General features: G+C 35.2%; 1 protein-coding gene across 1 annotated transcript in view; it reads left to right on the top strand.

The window, feature by feature from the left end:
• Positions 1–8,234: 8,234 nt before the first annotated feature.
• The window catches only part of LOC120332784 (sulfide:quinone oxidoreductase, mitochondrial-like), a 78,270-nt gene continuing 68,334 nt past the window's right edge, over positions 8,235–18,170 (top strand). Inside the window, exon 1 of the mRNA XM_078119476.1 lies at positions 8,235–8,250. The gene's annotated coding sequence lies outside the window, so the exon portion shown is untranslated. The remainder of the gene's footprint in view (positions 8,251–18,170) is intronic.

Raw genomic sequence — 18,170 nt, 5'->3', positions numbered from 1 at the left:
TATTTTGTCTACGCATCCGGTATTGTCACATTGTCTTCTACATTCGCGTACAGGTTTCTGTGGACACTCCAAATTAAATGTTGCGATAAGCAAAAATTTGTACAAACACTCAGGCAAGCACAGAAAAATACGTGCATACAGGTAGATTACCTTTTGCAGATCTGATCGGGTCAATTGTCTTCAATTTTATTCAAGAAGAATTGCTTCGCATGCATCATTCGAGATTTTTGATATCAAAATTACGAATGTAAGATATGGCACAAGTGCTTGCATAACCCAGTCGTCAACTTATCATTACCAACGTAAATCACAAAAAAAATTACAAAATCTGTATTTGTGCCAGTACTCATTTACAATAACTGTCATTATCGCGATGTCCTTGAAATACTGATACTTGTGTAAGATATAAAAAAAGAATTGCAAAGTACATCAGGAATTTAGAAATATTACATTTTAATTGATTATGTTCTGATTCATAATGTCACAAATATTTGTTGATAATATGTGATAAAAAAAATTTACCGCGAACGACAAAGGGTGATGGTATACTTAATTAAATTATCAATATTTAACCATCCCAGGGCACATGATTCAGCGTGATTCAACTACTCTTATCAATGTCACCAAATTTATTCAGAGCTTCCGAATACATAGTTCATTAAAGAATAAACCACTCTTTTGTAGAATAGTCAAGATTATTCAAACATGTAGGACGTGAGCAATATAGCTTAGTAAAAAGCTATGGATAGTAGTTTTTCAACAATTCGGATAAGATTTGTTGCATTTTTTATATTGATGAAATTTTTGACTATATCAGGGATTCCTAACAGCCAAATGAATATTTACTAATTTGAACAGATATTGCAGATAAGAGATAAATTTAATTGAAGGGTTTACAGCACAATAATTTATAGTTGCAGATAGTAGAACAATGTTAATAAAAAGCGACAGCCAAACGATAACTAAATACAGAAAACGTCGATAAAGCATTTCAATTTGCAGTTCAGTGTCTCCAGCATGCGTTTATGTACCAGGGGTCAGATTATACTTTTTTATTCACTCTTTTGGTAGCTATGTTTTTATCTTCAAGAGATTAGAACAAATGTCGGATTTAAGCTCAATGTTAGTTTTATAAGACAAAAGAGCAATGCTCAAATATATGGTCATGAAGACATAAATGAAAGAGATTTAAAACTTTAACCCCCCTGACTGAGTTGAAGTAATTTAATTGTGAGATTATATAGAATAATATGAAATTTTATTATGTAACAATCATTGTGGTCAATTTTTAAAATGGGCGTCTAAAATGTTATTATATCACAAAAAATCTGAATTCCCTAAATCCTATATCCAAATATTCCACCGTAAGTTCGGTATTGCTAGGACTTAGACATGCTGTTGTCACTCTTCTGTTTCGTTTCTCGTTTGTTTTTATTGAAGCACTTAGTATAGCTTTATAGATGGAACAGACCCAAGAATCATTCTATTATAAACCTATTGAATGTGATAAAGCGCTTCTTAGCAACTGGTTTATATAGAAATTGAGGTATAGAAATTTTAACAATGCATACTAGTAATACATAGGGATGGCGGAATCGAGTCCGGATTCGATTACAGAATCGATTCTTCGCGGAATCGACTAGAATCAATTCCGATGCACCGGAAACGATTCTCGAGTTTGAAACTTGGATTGCAAACAATGTGTGACGTTTTGTGGCAAGTTCTTCGCATATATGTATAAACTGCTTCACTGCTATGTTGAGTTGCTACGACGCCGCAAACTTCACTATAAATAATATATATATATATATATATATCTAATACGGTAGTTAAGTATATATATATATATATATATATATATATCGCTAGAAGGCTTTAACGTTTATTTATTTTAAAAATCTTTGTGGGTTCTGGGGGATTCGTTTTTTTTTTGTGCGGTTTTGTCTCCTGTGACAGATTGGATACCCATACTACTTAGTTTCGGCCTTCTTGTCCGTCCAGAATTTGAACATCGCTGTCGTGCTTGATTACATATGGTACTGCTTGGGTGGGTATATTTTTTCGGTAATATGTCGATGAATCGAGAATCGGAATCGAAAATTTAGGAATCGGATAAGAATCGAATACTTGGCATCCTTAGTAATACACAACAGGAGACATATTGCAATCGCTTCTATTCTAATGTGATAACTTACATATTGACAACGAGTTCAGGGCTGAACAGGCTAAGAAAAATAACCTCTTATAAGTGTAAGTAAAAGTATAGCCAATGACCGACTGGAATACTATTGTCTGTTTTTACGTTATCAGGAAAAACTGCTATATTAAACCAATATTGTTACATTTAAATTAATTTTCCTTATGTTCTGCCTATATAAAGAAAAACTAATAAGATTTTGGTAGAGTAAATCATGGAAAATTTGTTCGGAGCAGTCAGCGGAGCAGTCGGCGGAGCAGTCGGCGAAGTAGTTGGAGAATTTAGTGGAAAGAACAGAAATATAAGGGAATTGAAGACTGAAAATGATCAAAAGCAAAATGAGATAAATATTTTGGAAAACAATTTGTCAAAAAAACAAAGTAAGATTGAAAGTTTGCAAACTGAATTGGATACATCAAAGGCTGAAAACAAACTGCAGCAAAAGAAAATCAAGAATATGACAAAGAGCTTGGAAAAAACCTATAAAGCCAATGGCTTTCTCAAAGCATGTTGTTGTTGCTGTCTCAAAAAATCTAGGGTTGATGTTGCTCCATATTCATACTAAAACAAATGAAGGAATCATTTTAACACAGCCAATTTGTTGAATAAAATCTATCATGTTTTATCCCAATATTGTATTATTTACTAAGACTCGTAAATGAAAGTTGAATGTCTCGGTTTATATATTTGATATTTTTTTGCATGTCACAAATGTTATCTTATAATATCGTTGCAATTGTCATCTTACATTACATTTCATAAATTGAAACAACACTTTGTTTTGTTGACTGTTTTTACTTATCGCCTTTAATTCTATAAATGTGGATTTTCTATTCATAAATATATATAGTATACATATAATTATATCTGATTTTATAACAAGTTAACTTTTACTCAGCTATTTTGTTAAATCACGAATAAATACTATGTTTGCAACAAAATAACTGAAAAACAGTGAAATTCTGTTATGAAGATACAGTTTTGATGTTGATGTTCGAAATGAAGTCTGGCGTGAACACACGGGTCGTTTTATCATTATATATTAGTAACTTGATGAAGAATTTAGTTAAGAACGTAATTAGTCGAAAGTGAGTTTATCATATTACATTTGTCTATTTATAAGTAAGCAAATCATATTTGAACCCTCGGCAGATATCATTTTGTGAATTTTCTTTGGAATCATGTTGTGCAACTCATCATCAATGAGCGACGAGAATTCTTCCAATGTTATATTGCTCAACACTTAAGTTAAGTTTTCCAATTTTTTTTATCAGTCTTCGTATAGTTCAACACCTGCTAATCATAGTCTATTTAGTATAGGCAGAACACAAATATATATTCATTATGAGCATTATCAGAAACAATTCAAGATAACGGACAATATTTTTACTCATTCCCATTTAGTTAATAAAAAAAAACAATGGTTTCTTTCCATATATTTATAGTTTCCTTATTAGTGTACACAAGATTAATGCAAGAACCGCTAATTATTCTTGGTTTGAAGAATCCGCGGCACCGCAACATTTGCATGGATACATCTTACCAAAACATCCAATTTTACCATTGTTTGAAGGGCACTTACAACAGCCGTTGTTTCAACAGTTATCAAGCAGTGTACGAGACATGCAACATTCATTTTTAGGGCAGAATTTACAACAACAACATCCCATCAGTTTCCTCCGTCCCTACATATTTCTCAGCATTGCCTTTTTCATCATTCTTTCAAACTTGCTTTTCATGGTCAAACTCGTCGATCTTAACTCTTTCCACAAAACAGCAGAAAGTTTTTTTTATGACTCCGCGGATTTTGTTTGATTTTCGAAAAGTAAATTGCAGTTGTTCGATTTCTTCTAATTGTCTGTCATATACGAGTCTGTCGTATATCTTTCAATTCACTCAATTATTTTGCTGCTCCTGGCATTTGCTCCACAATGCCGGCAGCAAGGAATCCAGTGGCGTCAATAACTAAACCAGCCATAATTTAAGATATATTTTGACAACAGTGATAAATTCTTTAATTCACTAGTGGAACAAATAGCAATTGATTTTATTAAGTAACTACAATTTATTTTCAACTTCTTTTTATGTTTTCTATGATTTCTACACCAAACAACGCATTAAATAAACTTTCAAATATACACTAAAACATAAATGTATCAATAATAGCTCACATCTGTTGTGTCTAATTTTGAATTACACCGGCATTCAACATGACACTCCATACGAAGCAAGCCGTTAGAAATCAGATTTTGCATCACACACATCTATCTTTTAGCGATATCGAAACTGAGATTTGAAATTGATTGCTCTGACGATTTGATACAATCGGTTTGTTCGCTGAAAAATTGAGGGTCCGAAAATTTAGACAAGGGCTTAGTTTATTTTGTAAGCTATTTCCCACTCCAAAAGTCCAATATGTTGTGAAACACTGTATTATGTTTTGTAGAACAGAATAAAAGGATATTTTTTTAGCAATTTGATGTTTGTTTGTATCCTATTTATCACGCCAATAATATGACGTGCGCCATAAAGTTGCAAAGGTCTATAATCCAAAGAGTATGTTATTCACTTGTCAATTTACTGATAACATTGTGTGTATGCACCTCGTCTATGCAGCAGCTATTGTCAATTTGCCTCGTGCATTTGCATATAAGTTTCTATAGGCGCTCCTGATTAAATGTTGTGACAAGTGCATAGAAATTTGTACAAACACTCAAACAGGCATGAATTCACACATGGGCCACTGATGGATTGCGCATCGCAGATTGAACCGGGTCAACTTTTTTGTATTTTAGTCAGTATAAATTCTTGTGTATGATAGTTTGGTAATATACATTCTATTCCGTGTACCGAGGGCAAGGTCGGCCTTTGGAATATTTGCAAAATGTGGACCCCCAATGTATTATTGTGCAAACAAACATAATACTGGCTCGTCTTTGCATTCAGCATTCGAAGCGCAGTTCTTACCACTTCATGGCAGCTCCTGCCACGAACGAACCGCGGCAGCTCTTGCCATGGTTTTATAGCGCTATTCAGTAATCAGTATTAACGGTATATTCACAAATGAATGTACCAGATTTTAATTGATCATGCGGAATTATATCTACTTGAACCCTAACCCCAAATCCATCAAAACTGTATCCATAAGAAAAACGTTCCAACTTACCCAATATTTGTCACCATAAGGGACAGCCCTGTCTTTACGGCCCAACTGCCGTGGTTACGGCAGCAAAATTTTACCTGCCATTGGTTTTCAATTTGCTGCCGCGGTGGCAGTAACGGCAGCTCGTTATTGGTTTGTGGCAGCTAAAAAGTCAGTCGCCATAGGCTTGGTCGTAGCGGCCATGGTATGGAAATACCGCCATGGTTTTGCGGCAGCTGCAGACGCCCCAGAATACTTAAAACGGCACTCAATTCCAGCCAATCAATCAGCCAATCAATTCCCCAGATGACGATTGGGATTTACGTGTTGTCTCTCTGCAAGGACACCGTATATCCGATCCAATACGTGTCAGTGATAATTTCCTTTCTGTCTGCAACGTATGGTGTGGTGGAGATGGACAAAGTATCAATTAACAGCAATTTCTGGAAGTATGCCAAAAAACTTCTGTTTTGTATCACCAGTATAGAAAAATTGGACATTGATCATTTACACTACATGTTTTTATTGCCAATCAAAGGATGTGGTTTGGCAGCGCGAATTTTGCTCATTTTATTGCCAATCAAAGGATGTGGTTTGGCAGCGCGAATTTTGCTCATTATGTATGGTATTGCCGCAGTTCAGTACCAAACATTGTTTCTCACTTTTATACCACTTCTTTTGACCCTTTTCATTCTAGTGATGTTTATTTTTTATTTAGTTGTCAAATACGCTATAGCGTGTTTATTTATGTTATTGTGTGACTTGTTAGGTGGTGGAAGTGATGATTCTGACAGCGATGAAATTTGCGATAAGTGCGCTAAAATGGATGCAATTGGTTGCGGTTACGTTTTGGGCCTTCTTCTATACAGTCTTGTTATTTCCCTGTTAAGCACGATATTTGCCTTTAGTTGGATTAGTTTTAGTCCAGGTTGTACTCTGATATTCTCAATTATCTATTGTGCTGAAATATTGATACTCTATGCAGTAATGGTAAATTTTGATGTCGAAACTTGCATTTTCGGCAATTTCACTTTAATACAGATAATTGTTAATGCAGCGGCATTTGTACTTTCTCTTATTTACTACATTACTTGGAAGTGTGGAGCATTAGAAAAATGTAAATCCGACAGAGCGAGAGAAGATGAAATTAGTTTGGATATGATGTACTGAATATGTGATTCTGAATATGTTTTGCGAAGCTGACTTAATCAACAACTATACAACTTCACCCTTCATGCAAGAATCATTTCTCAAATGATTTTTACGACCCGGACTATATCATATCTTGAAATAGCTGACATATTCAATGATATGCGAAATATGATTTATTTTTTTGTACCATAACTGTCACTAATTTTTTGGGTTAAACTTGACGTGCAGAAAATTTGTCTTATGAAAGTAAAATAAAATTTGAAGTTGCAAGATGGTTATCAGCAATAAAAAACTTTCATTCAAAAAGTAAGCTGACCGGCCACTGCACACTTGAGTAATTGTTTGAGATATTATTGAGATAATAATAATATTTGTCTAGTTCTAATTAAAACCTTATTCAAGCCTGTTTCCTGAGTTCATTTTTCATAAGTGATTTTAAAATTTTTTGAACTTGAATGCTTTTGTGCTTAGTAGAATTTATTTGCTCATTATGACTAATAAATTATTATGTTAACATTTTCTTTTGTTGTTGTCTGACAAAACGATACTACTACAATTACTAGATCTAAAATCGTCATCGAAAAAATTACAATTGTACCTAATTGAATTTACAAATCATTTTTGATGACATCCTAATCGTTACTCCACGAAAGTTTTATATTGCAACCAATATAATCATTCCGATGAAATTGGGCGCAAATAGTCATAAGCAAGAAAGTGTGCGTTGTTAGAATGAAATCACGATTAATTTTACGTTTATTTTTGTGCACGATCGAAGGAAACTTTCACATGTTTTACCTTTACACCCACCATGCACGGCCGAGAAAACGATAATATTTTTCAAATCATTACACGGCCAGTATGGGATGCTTGATTGAAATGGTAAGCGGGGTAAGCCAGTGGAAAGTCAATTAGAGGCATTTAGAAGTATTTGCCTGTCACTTGGTTCATATAATTTTTTTTTTCATCTGGCGCCACCAGATGCCTAACTAAAAAACAAAAATAAAATTCAAATGTTGCTCCTAAATGAAAAAAATTTAAAATTGGAAATAAAAAAATTGGAATAAATGTTTTTGGAGTGTTGGTCTGTTATGGCAGAAATTATTCTTATGTGATAGACTAGCCCAAAACGACGTTATTCTATGTCGAAGGATTGTAAGATGGCCCAACGCTGCCGGTACATCTAAGCCCAATTTTTTTTTTCTTTTAATTTATAATTTCTCGTTAACCAATAACGCCTGACACATCACTCAGGGCTCGTTGGAAGCTATGTTTTGTTTTCTACACGCTAGATGTCGCTCCTGGACCATTATTCGTACGACGTCACGCTTATGCTTGAGTAAGCATCAGCTTGTAAACAAACAATCAACCTTTTTCAATTCCTGCCGAACGCGTCATTCTTTATCATAACAGCACTCTCGCATGTTTGGTATCGTTGATTTCCTAGTTGTTATAGCAACAGAATGAGACCGTAAGAGGTTTTATAGCTTACGCCGTCGCATAGTGAAGACGTGTTATGTTTGGGTGGGTCGTGTCTTCGCGTCAGGTTGTGCGACATAAGAAATGTCCGATTCCACTGAATCATTTGCATCTGAATGGTTAGGAACAAATTTTTTGTTCTCTATTTGCCAGAGGACACTCTCTAACGAATAACTGCGACTGCTGACGAGACGTAATGTGATAGTATATCTTCCTACTACTGCATAGCACATTTCGTAATGTGATAGTATATATTCTTGGGGTATTTGGTTGTATTAAGGTAGATTTTCCTATTATGACGCATGAATCGATATGACCCGCTCGAGTTCAATCCCGTCATATTTATATACCTAGCCAATTCCCACGCGGGAATAATCCACGCAGATATAATACTATTTGTTTTTTTAAAAATTATGTTTTTTTCTCAAGATAATAAATAAACTAAAATTACTAATTATAATTACTAAATATATGCCATCCGGCTGTAATGGGTTAAATACAATAATATGAATCGTAATTTCCATTCGCTATGGTAAATGGTGTTATCAAATATATATTTGTCCATTGCTTCAAAATAAATTAAAACTTCATATTGTGTTTGAAAACCTCATTTGGAGTAATATACCGAGTAAAAATATTACCTTCGCAGGTTTGACATTATCTTACCTTATTTTCTTTGCCAAATTTGGTAATTTCTATCACCCTCTTACAAATTTTATAAATTCCAAAGTTCATCAATATGAGTGAGTGTCAACTAAAAATAATTAAAATATGCAATATTAGTCATTCTGAACTGAGAAAAATAAGCTTAAAAATCGGTGAGATATTGAAAAGAACTATTCATCATTTAAATGTAACAGCAGATATACTTGAGTAGCATTGTGGCAGCAATGGTATGAAATTCTAAGGCATACCGTCTATCCAGAAGGTTACAAGCCAGACAATTAAATCTCTGCGAAGCAAATCAATCTGATTCTTGACAAATTCTGTTCAATCGACAAACTTGAGCCTACTATATAAATTATCTAATATTCATAAATTTGATGTAATCCACACACTCGAGGTTACCAAAATCATGTACAGATTCACATATGATATGTTATTTCACGACTCAGTTATCGGTATAACAATAGATCAGGAAGTAGAGGGTCATATTAGGTCCAAATATGTACTTCTAATCGAACCCCAAATTCTTGGAAATATACCGAGTTTGAAGTTGGGAATAATATACACTGCCGCAATCTGAGTCGTTGTCCCTTCGATTAAAACAAAATATCGTGCTTTAATTTTATAGTATGGTTATACCTTCAAATCCCGACTGATAACTGTTAAAAAGTACTCTAAATTATTTTTAAATTTTAACGTCCTTCCGAAAATATTCTGTTTGATTTTAGCACAATAAACTCGGGTTTTCCCCAGACCATCATTTGAAATAACATTGTCGATTTCGCATAAGGTTTTATTAAAGGACACCACTAGAGTATGCCAGTGAGTAAATTAAAATCTAATGTAATTCTATTGTTATGCACTGTAACTGCTGTCCTTATAATGAAATAACAAGTACACAAATATACATCAGTGTTTCCACACTACTAACTTTATACTTGTTCCGCATCCGTCACGTGGTCAAAAAAGGGCAATTCAACCTATTTTGTCTTTGCTTATGTTAAAAAAGCTAGATACACGGAAATAAATATAATTGAAAAATTGAAAGTTCTAAAGCAAAGTGCACAAGTATTTGACGCAACAGCATACCAATGACCAAGAGAAAAATCCAGCCAACATTTGTAATTTAGAACGTTTCGAATGCTTTTTCGAAATATAATCTGATTTTTCTTTAAAATAAAATATAAAAACTCATCTTCCTTATCATTTATTTAATTCAGAAAATTGTTGATATGGAACTGCCAAACAAATTGTGGTATTTCCACAACAGAAATGGATTTTCTACGTCTATAATGTTTAGGCAATAAACAATGTAAATTGAATATAATATGGGGCGTCTGAAAGATAGACGGAAATTTATTTAACCTTTTCAAAATAAAAGATGGCGCGACGGCGTCGTAAATTGAATATTTTGCGAGATCAACAATAAATTTATCCTGTCGGGCGCTGTGTGATTTAAATATATTTATCAGTCAACATACTACTCGAATATAAATAACTTATATACATGTCGGATATGAAAGCATTGATGTGAAATAAACGTTGTGGTATCTTCCAAACATAACATAGAAAATGTCATACATTGTAAAACTAAATTTTGAATTCTGCACTATTGTTGGTGTATTTACAATGCATTATGTTCATATTTGGGCGCCACCAAAGCATTTCACGACATGAGCATGGTACCGAGTTAGAAATTTAAATCAGAAAATTTACATTTGCAATCTATGATAGCACAGCAAATTCTTCTCCTGCAAAATAATTGGATCCTTTAAAACATATCTTATTGACACAAAAATGATATTGGCAAATACGTTTGGAGGCCACTTCATCCGTTCAATGAAAATGCGAGAGAAAATATTTTTAATTGAGTTTCTCCAGTCAAGCATAGAGGATGCAAGCCCCAACTAAACGTGGAGTCTTTTAATTCATGTGAGAATTTTCTATGGAAGATAGAATCGGTTTTCTCAAATGAATAAATTACTCTTGAGGTGTTAACACTGACTTACAAATAGCAACATATGTCAACTGTTTTAATAAAAGGGATAAGTTGAAATTAGTCTTGATTTTATAAAGACAGAACTCTCAGCATATAACTTTGAAATTGAGTATTTACAGTAAATGAAAAGGTACTGGCCAAAAATCTATCAAATTGGCTTAATTTATTTTGGAGTGTAATGAAGCAAAAGACGAGACGATTTCTTATTCGATATCGGTATAAGTCCGCTGTTTTTAATTTATTGCTGTTTGATTAGTCATACCTGTCTTTATTCATTTTTATTACATTCTTTGCTCATCATTGAAATCGTGCAATCGATAGAGTCGCCATCTAAGCTACTCTAAATACAGAGCACAAACAGAGCAAATTTGCTTTATGCAATCCTGTTGAAACGGTAAATATCATAGCTATTTGGTGTTTGAGTGACGCTCTGAACTTTCTAGCATCCGATTATGTTTCAAGCTCATCAAAATAATTACTAACTAAGCGGCAATAATAACAGTACTTTGAAAAAAAAAACTGATAGGCCTTTCAAATCTCAGTCAGATATAGAACCCTTGACTGTCACTACCTACCTGATAACTGATACACTACCTGATAACCAGCTTAGGTTCCTGCGCTTTTTTCAGCAGACTGTGTATAGAATTTTCTTCATAATTCTGAATGACATTTTTACTGACTGGAAAAAAATGAATTTGACTGTGTCATTTGTTAGTTAATAACTTGTTTGAGTCAATCGTATTGCTCACAAGAGGTACCTATGGATGGTTTCACTAAATGAACTACGGATCAATAGCATTCTAATATATATTACCTAAAACTAAACTTCAAGTTTATATGATTTTTCTAGGTTTTCAAAAACTTATTATATTTTTTTAAACCTAATACCATTTTTGGAAAAAGTGCGCCACCGCACGGATTACCCGCTGACCGATTTCGCGCTGAAAACATTTCAGAATAAAACTTACTGAAAACTCTTGGAGAGATAGTCTTTTACATTTAAAAAAACGTAAGACCTATCCTCAATTCGTCTTAAATTCCAAAGCGTAGCATTTTCCTTGAATGCTTTCCTTAAAATAATCAAGAACAAATTCTTGGAGGTACCGTATTATTTAAGATCACTTCTTTTATATGATTACTGATACCAGCTGTTTCAAAAAAAGTAGTAAAACGATTAGATGCACTTTCTTATGGAAACATTAATTCTGACATTCCCACATGCAATATAATTCGAAAGCATTATTGAGGCAATTTTTGTGATAATAACGACGATTCCAGGTGCAGGGTAGTCGTTAAAATTAGATATTTATGTGAAGTAATTGAAATGATTGATGTAAAAATAAATACTGTATCGACTTGCAAACAACTAGTTAAACATGAATAAACCAGCCCATAATCTAATGGAACTCTATTGCAAGACAAATTGTCTTGCCTTGTTACGTAGTAAATTTTTTTGTCGGAAGATACAAAGAAAACGAGGAAGCGATCAAAAGCATAACATAAAAATATACATATATATCTTCTTAACGTTAAATGTTATTTTAAAAAATTTCATATGAGATTGCAATAATAAAAGTGATAACAAACGTAAGTAGGTATCGGAAAATTATTGGAGTGTTTTGAGAATGTTCTGTCTCACACCTTTTACCACATGTGACATATTTGTGCCCCACATAGTTCTATCGAAGTATTATATTGATCCCAATCCAGAACACATCATAAATCCTACGTCATCTGCTTATTTTAATCATTTTCCCCACAATATATAGCGGCGCTAACTAAGAGCATAGGGACAAGTGTGAAGTTTACAAAAAACTAACTGAAATCTCTAGGAGCGGTCGTCTAAAAATTGCAAAAAACGTTAAACCACTTATTCTTTTAACCCGTAATTTTGTATAAATGATGTGCATTTGCAGTGAATAAAGTCTGTGAAATCTCACCCACAAGTTTGTTCCTATTGTGGGATTATATTGCTTCACTCGGTATAAAGGGCAGTCTTGGAAAATAGTAAAATAAAAAATGAAATATTCCGTGGAAACAACCACGCTAACGTTTCGAAATACAAACAAATTCAAATACATTATTGAAACTATTTATGATCTTAACAAACAGTTTAAGCGCAATTCCTCATTTTATTTGTGCGAGAATCGTCGTTAAACTAAATTTGTATGTTTGGTTTGAGGGATTGTCTTGGCGATAAAGGATTATTATAGTGCGGAAAAGTAAATCTTATAATAAAAAATAACCCACGGCAATCAATTTTATCGTTATAGGACGTGGCTGTGAAAATCCAAATTTACAAATCTATAAAAATTAACAGAATATGTTAAACCAAGATTATTACATCTCATTCGGGCACAAACGGTTGAATTTCATGAATAAATATATATATATGTAATAAATATTGCTTTGTACGCTGAACTCTAAAATATAACTTGGAATTAAAAAAGAAAAGTTTTCATTTAAAGTTTTATCGAAACACGTCGACTGATGACCTGCTAAGAACGTGATCACAAGCTTTTCCGTAATTGTTATCTTACGCGATTTGCGACGCAATACGTCTCGACTGTACGTTATCACATCTTCGTGACGCCAGTCATGTGATCGCTATTGCATAGCTACGTAATCAGTACGTCATGGTCGCTTATTGAACTTGATCATCCGACACAAGAATGCAGAATTGCATAGTTTTAGTTATTATTTTGGTTGAACAATGTCCACAGAAGTAATTTAAGTATCAGCTGAAAGCATACGAGGAGACCCATTTGATTGGCAATATATTTCTTACCAAAATACGACATTCTGGATCATAACTCACTGACAAGTAGAGAAAAATATGGTTAAGACTAAATTTCTCATTTTTGACAAACTCTATTCCAAAATGTAACATTTGATCTCACTGCACGATAAAATTTGACTTTTTGAAATTTCCCTTTGAGGTGTCCGTCAATTCGGTACCCATAATTGTTAAAAAGTTATGAACGTTCAAAATAACCAACATTTTGAATCATTTTATTGTTCTACCGATACGGCGCCGCGAACCTTCAGATGAGGAAGTAACTTCGCTCAGACAAATCAGAGTTCAAAGAGTTAAAATATTACATTGATGGAATCATTTAAACTTGACAACTAATTTCCTTTTATTTGCTAATTTTAAACCTAGCCTCAACTTGCCCTCGTTTGTCCTGACTCCGACCCCAGGAACCCGACGTGCACTATAAGTGTTCGTTGTATTGTAAATCGATATCGTTTCAAGTCATTAAATAAAAATTTGTGGGTTGTAATTCATCCCCAACACAAACTTAAAAGTATTTATTCAGGGAACTCAACAGCGTAGCCGACTACCAGGGGAACAACATTTTGTACGATTTATGATGATTACCTTTTCCTGTGTATGTGTACTTTAAACGAGGTTCACGTTCGTTTCGTTAAATAAGCCACATTACCACAACAACTATATTTTTTTTTAATTTCTTCAAATATATGGACACGAAACGAAGTAGTATGGTTATCAAATCTTTTACAGTACCGGTACCGTAGTCCTCTCGATTTCGACCGACCCAGGGTTGCCAGATACTAGTGATAAAAAAGTCAGGTCAAGACCAAAAAAATGATTTGATACCCTCGGCGCAATAGAGAATTTGCACAGTTCGCAATACGCTGAATTAGAGCCATCAGTTGATTTAGTGAGCCACATAAATGTCTTTTCTCATTGAAAGTTGTTTTTTCGGCTGCTATCATTTTAATTTTGGATTAATTCAATTTTGATTGGTTATGGTTAAGGTAATAAACAATGAAATCGATGATCGGGGAAATCCAATTGTTAAGTAGCTAAGCAATAGGATATTGTTGCACACTAAATATAGTACTTTATATGATTTTAATATTAGACAAAAGACACTAGAACAGACATAAAAAATCCAAAAAAAAATTAAAATGCCAAACTGAAATTCTGACGCTTAACGTGCTATAAAAAAGTCAAAATTGTTAAATTTGGCGTTGGAAAAGCCAATATGGCAACCCTGAACTGACCACCAGATTGCAACAATCACGAACGCGGAACCGCCACAAGGTGCGCTAATTCGATTTTGATTACATCAGCACACAAAAATAATAGTAAAAATGGATCCCACAGAAATTTTTGAAATGAATAAAATAGCCTAGCGACAAATACAACCTTTAACCACTGAAAATTTCAAAGCAATCGGTCCAGTAGTTGAAGAGATGAGCGAAAATAAATTTCCCCACAACAAAAAGAAAAAGGAGAAACAACAAAGTAATAACGATCAACATAAACGATCCATAGGTCCACACCGTGTGTCCAAAAATAATATGATACAGCCGGTGGTATCTCAGGCGACAAAACCTTAAATGTATGAGTTGCTAATTTTGACGTGACATTTTCAAAATAGCAGCAAATGACTTTCAAAACTTGACTAGTCATTCGCGTTTGATTTTATACCTATCCCAAATATTTACATAACATCAAATTCATTGATTTTCTAACTCTATGATTTAAGCCAACTGTTTGCTCAAAATACTACTGGCGATACAGACAAATTTACCTAACATATATCTTTCGGAAGTTGTATGAGATTTATGTAGCGCGCGTTGTCCAAATGTAGTGACATATTCTAGTAAATATGTTGTACAAGTTGTTCTTTAAGAACAACACGGTGGCGGCGCGTCAATAGGGCCAACCGGGGCAATGCCCCGGTTGTTTTTTCGGTATAATAAAAAATATTCGAAAAATACCTCAATATAATGTGGAAAAAGACTGTCTACACTAGCCATATTCTCCCGACATGGTTCATTTTTCGCTCGCAAAGCCTTCGCCAAACGTCGACGGGGCGACGCCGATTTTGCCCCGGTTGCTCATTGTATATCGTATTCTCTCTTTTATCTTCCACTCGCCGCGTTTGTCTCGTTTGTTTTCTGTTTCTTTTACTAAATCATCGGGGCTAGCCCCGAAATTATGACGGCACAATGCCGACGTTTCTTACAACAACGTGTTGACATATTCACGCATTCCTTCTCGTTCGTTGGTTGCTTGAAGAGTTGATAGTTTCCTCGCCTTCGTCTTTGTCGCTTGTTTCGCTATTTGAATCAGTTAGAGACCTTTAGTCCATTTGCTTTCGATTTTCCACATTCCTTTTGAGCTCCTCACTTTTTTCCGGCTTTGCATTTCTTAGCCTTAGACCTCATAATGAATAAGGTTGATGCACTACTTCGCACTCCGTTTTCGCAGCTGCCGCTGGAACAAAAATTAGAGGTACAACGTCTTGGGCCTTATCAACCAAAAAATTGTTCACTGGAACAATCCCATGACGGAGGAAAGCGTCGGCGTACATTCTGCGCAGAAACTTGGTATAAAAAACACGAATGGTTGTGTTACAGCGAGGACAAAAATGCACTTTTTTGTTTTTATTGCCTACTTTTTGCTACCGCCCGTGACACACGTTGGTGTAAATTTGGTTTTAGAGATCTTAAACATCTTTCCGAGCGTGCCAGGTATCATCAATCTTTATGGAGCATCTGGACAATGCAGTAAAATACCGAACATTCGGAAATGTTAATATTGCAGCACAGTTGGATGTAGGACGCGCGGTTTCTATTCGTCGGCACAACCAAAACGTCGAAAAAAACCGCCATGTTCTCGGTCGATTGATAGATGTTTTGAAGTTCATTGGTTGTCACGAGCTGTCCCTCCGTGGGCACGATGAACGGTACTCTCTTCTAATAGAGGGGATATGGTGGAATACACCGCATCCCTAGATACAGTATTGAGAGATAATCTTGATGCCGCAACTGTTTCGAAAGGGACATCTAAGGATATCCAAAATGATTTGCTCGACTCAATGTATAAAATTTATTTACAACATTTGGCTCTGGAAATTGAGAATTGCCAGTTCCTTTCGATTCAGTCTGACGAGACAACTGACATCACGTGCGTTTCCCAACTGGCTGTGATTTTTCGGTTTGTGAAAGATGGTAAACCAACCGAGAGATTTCACAGCTTTGTACCGGTTCCATTACATTTGAACCCACGTACATTTGAACCCATGACAATTGCACCTGTATGCTATTGCACCTATGGAATTTTTTTTGTTTCACGGATAGTTAAACCCATACTAACCCTAACCCATGGGTTTTAGCACCCGCATATAGATTGAACCCGTGGATATACGCATGAGTTCAAATGTACATGGGTTCAAATGTACGGTCACCCTTTGTACCAATCGTTGATCGCACGGCTTGCGGGATATCGGCTGTACTGAAAGAAGTGTTACAGCCTTACAATGCGAAGTCAAAATTGATAGCTCAAACTTATGACGGCGCGGCAGTCATGAGTGGGTCGAAACATGGTGTTCAAGTTTATATAAAAGAAGATTTTCCTCATGCGCATTTTTTACATTTAACCAATTTAACCTCGTTATTAAAAATATGTGTCTTGATACCCCTCTCGTCCGTATATTTTTTGCAAATGTTTCGGGGTTTTCTTCATTTTTTTCCCGTTTCGCCGAAGCGCTCTGACCTCCTTCGCCAGATATGTAGCCGCCGTCTCCCAGCTTGTGCACCAACACGTTGGAACTTCCAATCACGCGTGGTGCAGGGCGTGTCCGAAATTAGGTCTGAGCTCATTGAGTGTTTCAATGGCATTCAGAGCTCTCCGGTTTGGGACGAACGCTCTGTGAGGGAGGCGGCAGGTCTAAAGCGTCTGCTAGAAGATGGTGAGTTTTCATTTTTTCTCGCTTTTTTCTCCACAATATTCTATCACGTGGATGTATTATACGGCGCATTGCAGTCAAGGCTAATGGATAGAGCGTCTGTGCAGTCGTGTATTTCAGACTTCTGCGATGCTGTATCTCGTATCCGGGAAACAATAAAATACGACGACACATGGAGTGCTTCTTTACGCCGCGGGCAAACAACGCAGAGTTTGATTTTGTCTGCAAAGGAATGCTGTGTCATTCTGGTGAATCAAATAGGCGATGGTCTGCGCATTGAACACCTTGCCGCGTTCTCTTTGATAAACCCCAAAAGTTTTTCAAAATTTGCACGTCAATTTCCCATCCATTTGTTGGCTACTATCTCCAAATTTTATCCCATGATAAACGTGGGTAAATTGGAAAATGAATTGCGATGTATATACACCAATCAAACTTTTTTGAACATCACATCAACTTGCGCGCTCTATGGGTTCCTCATAGATAACACTCTAGTAACTACCTTTGCGGCGTCTGCAAAATTTCTGGACATGATTTTGACGACGCCTATTTCTTCCGCCGACGCAGAGCGAACAATTCAGCACGCTGAAGCGTATTAAAACGTATCTCAGAAACACAATGAAGCAAGATAGATTAAATTCCTTGGCTGTTTTATCCATTCACAGAGACGTTCTTTCTGGGATGCATGACTTCAATCAGCGCGTTATTGAGCATTTTGCTTCCAAGAAACCGCGGCGTGTTGCATATATGTTCAAGCAGTAGAAGTCTAGCAGCATATATATCTATGAGTGAGCGACGCATGTCCTT

The sequence above is a fragment of the Styela clava genome, chromosome 13 (assembly GCF_964204865.1).
Source record: "Styela clava chromosome 13, kaStyClav1.hap1.2, whole genome shotgun sequence".
Lineage (NCBI taxonomy): Eukaryota > Metazoa > Chordata > Ascidiacea > Stolidobranchia > Styelidae > Styela > Styela clava.
Note: the sequence above shows the minus strand (reverse complement) of the source record. Positions and strands in the feature narration are given on the sequence as shown.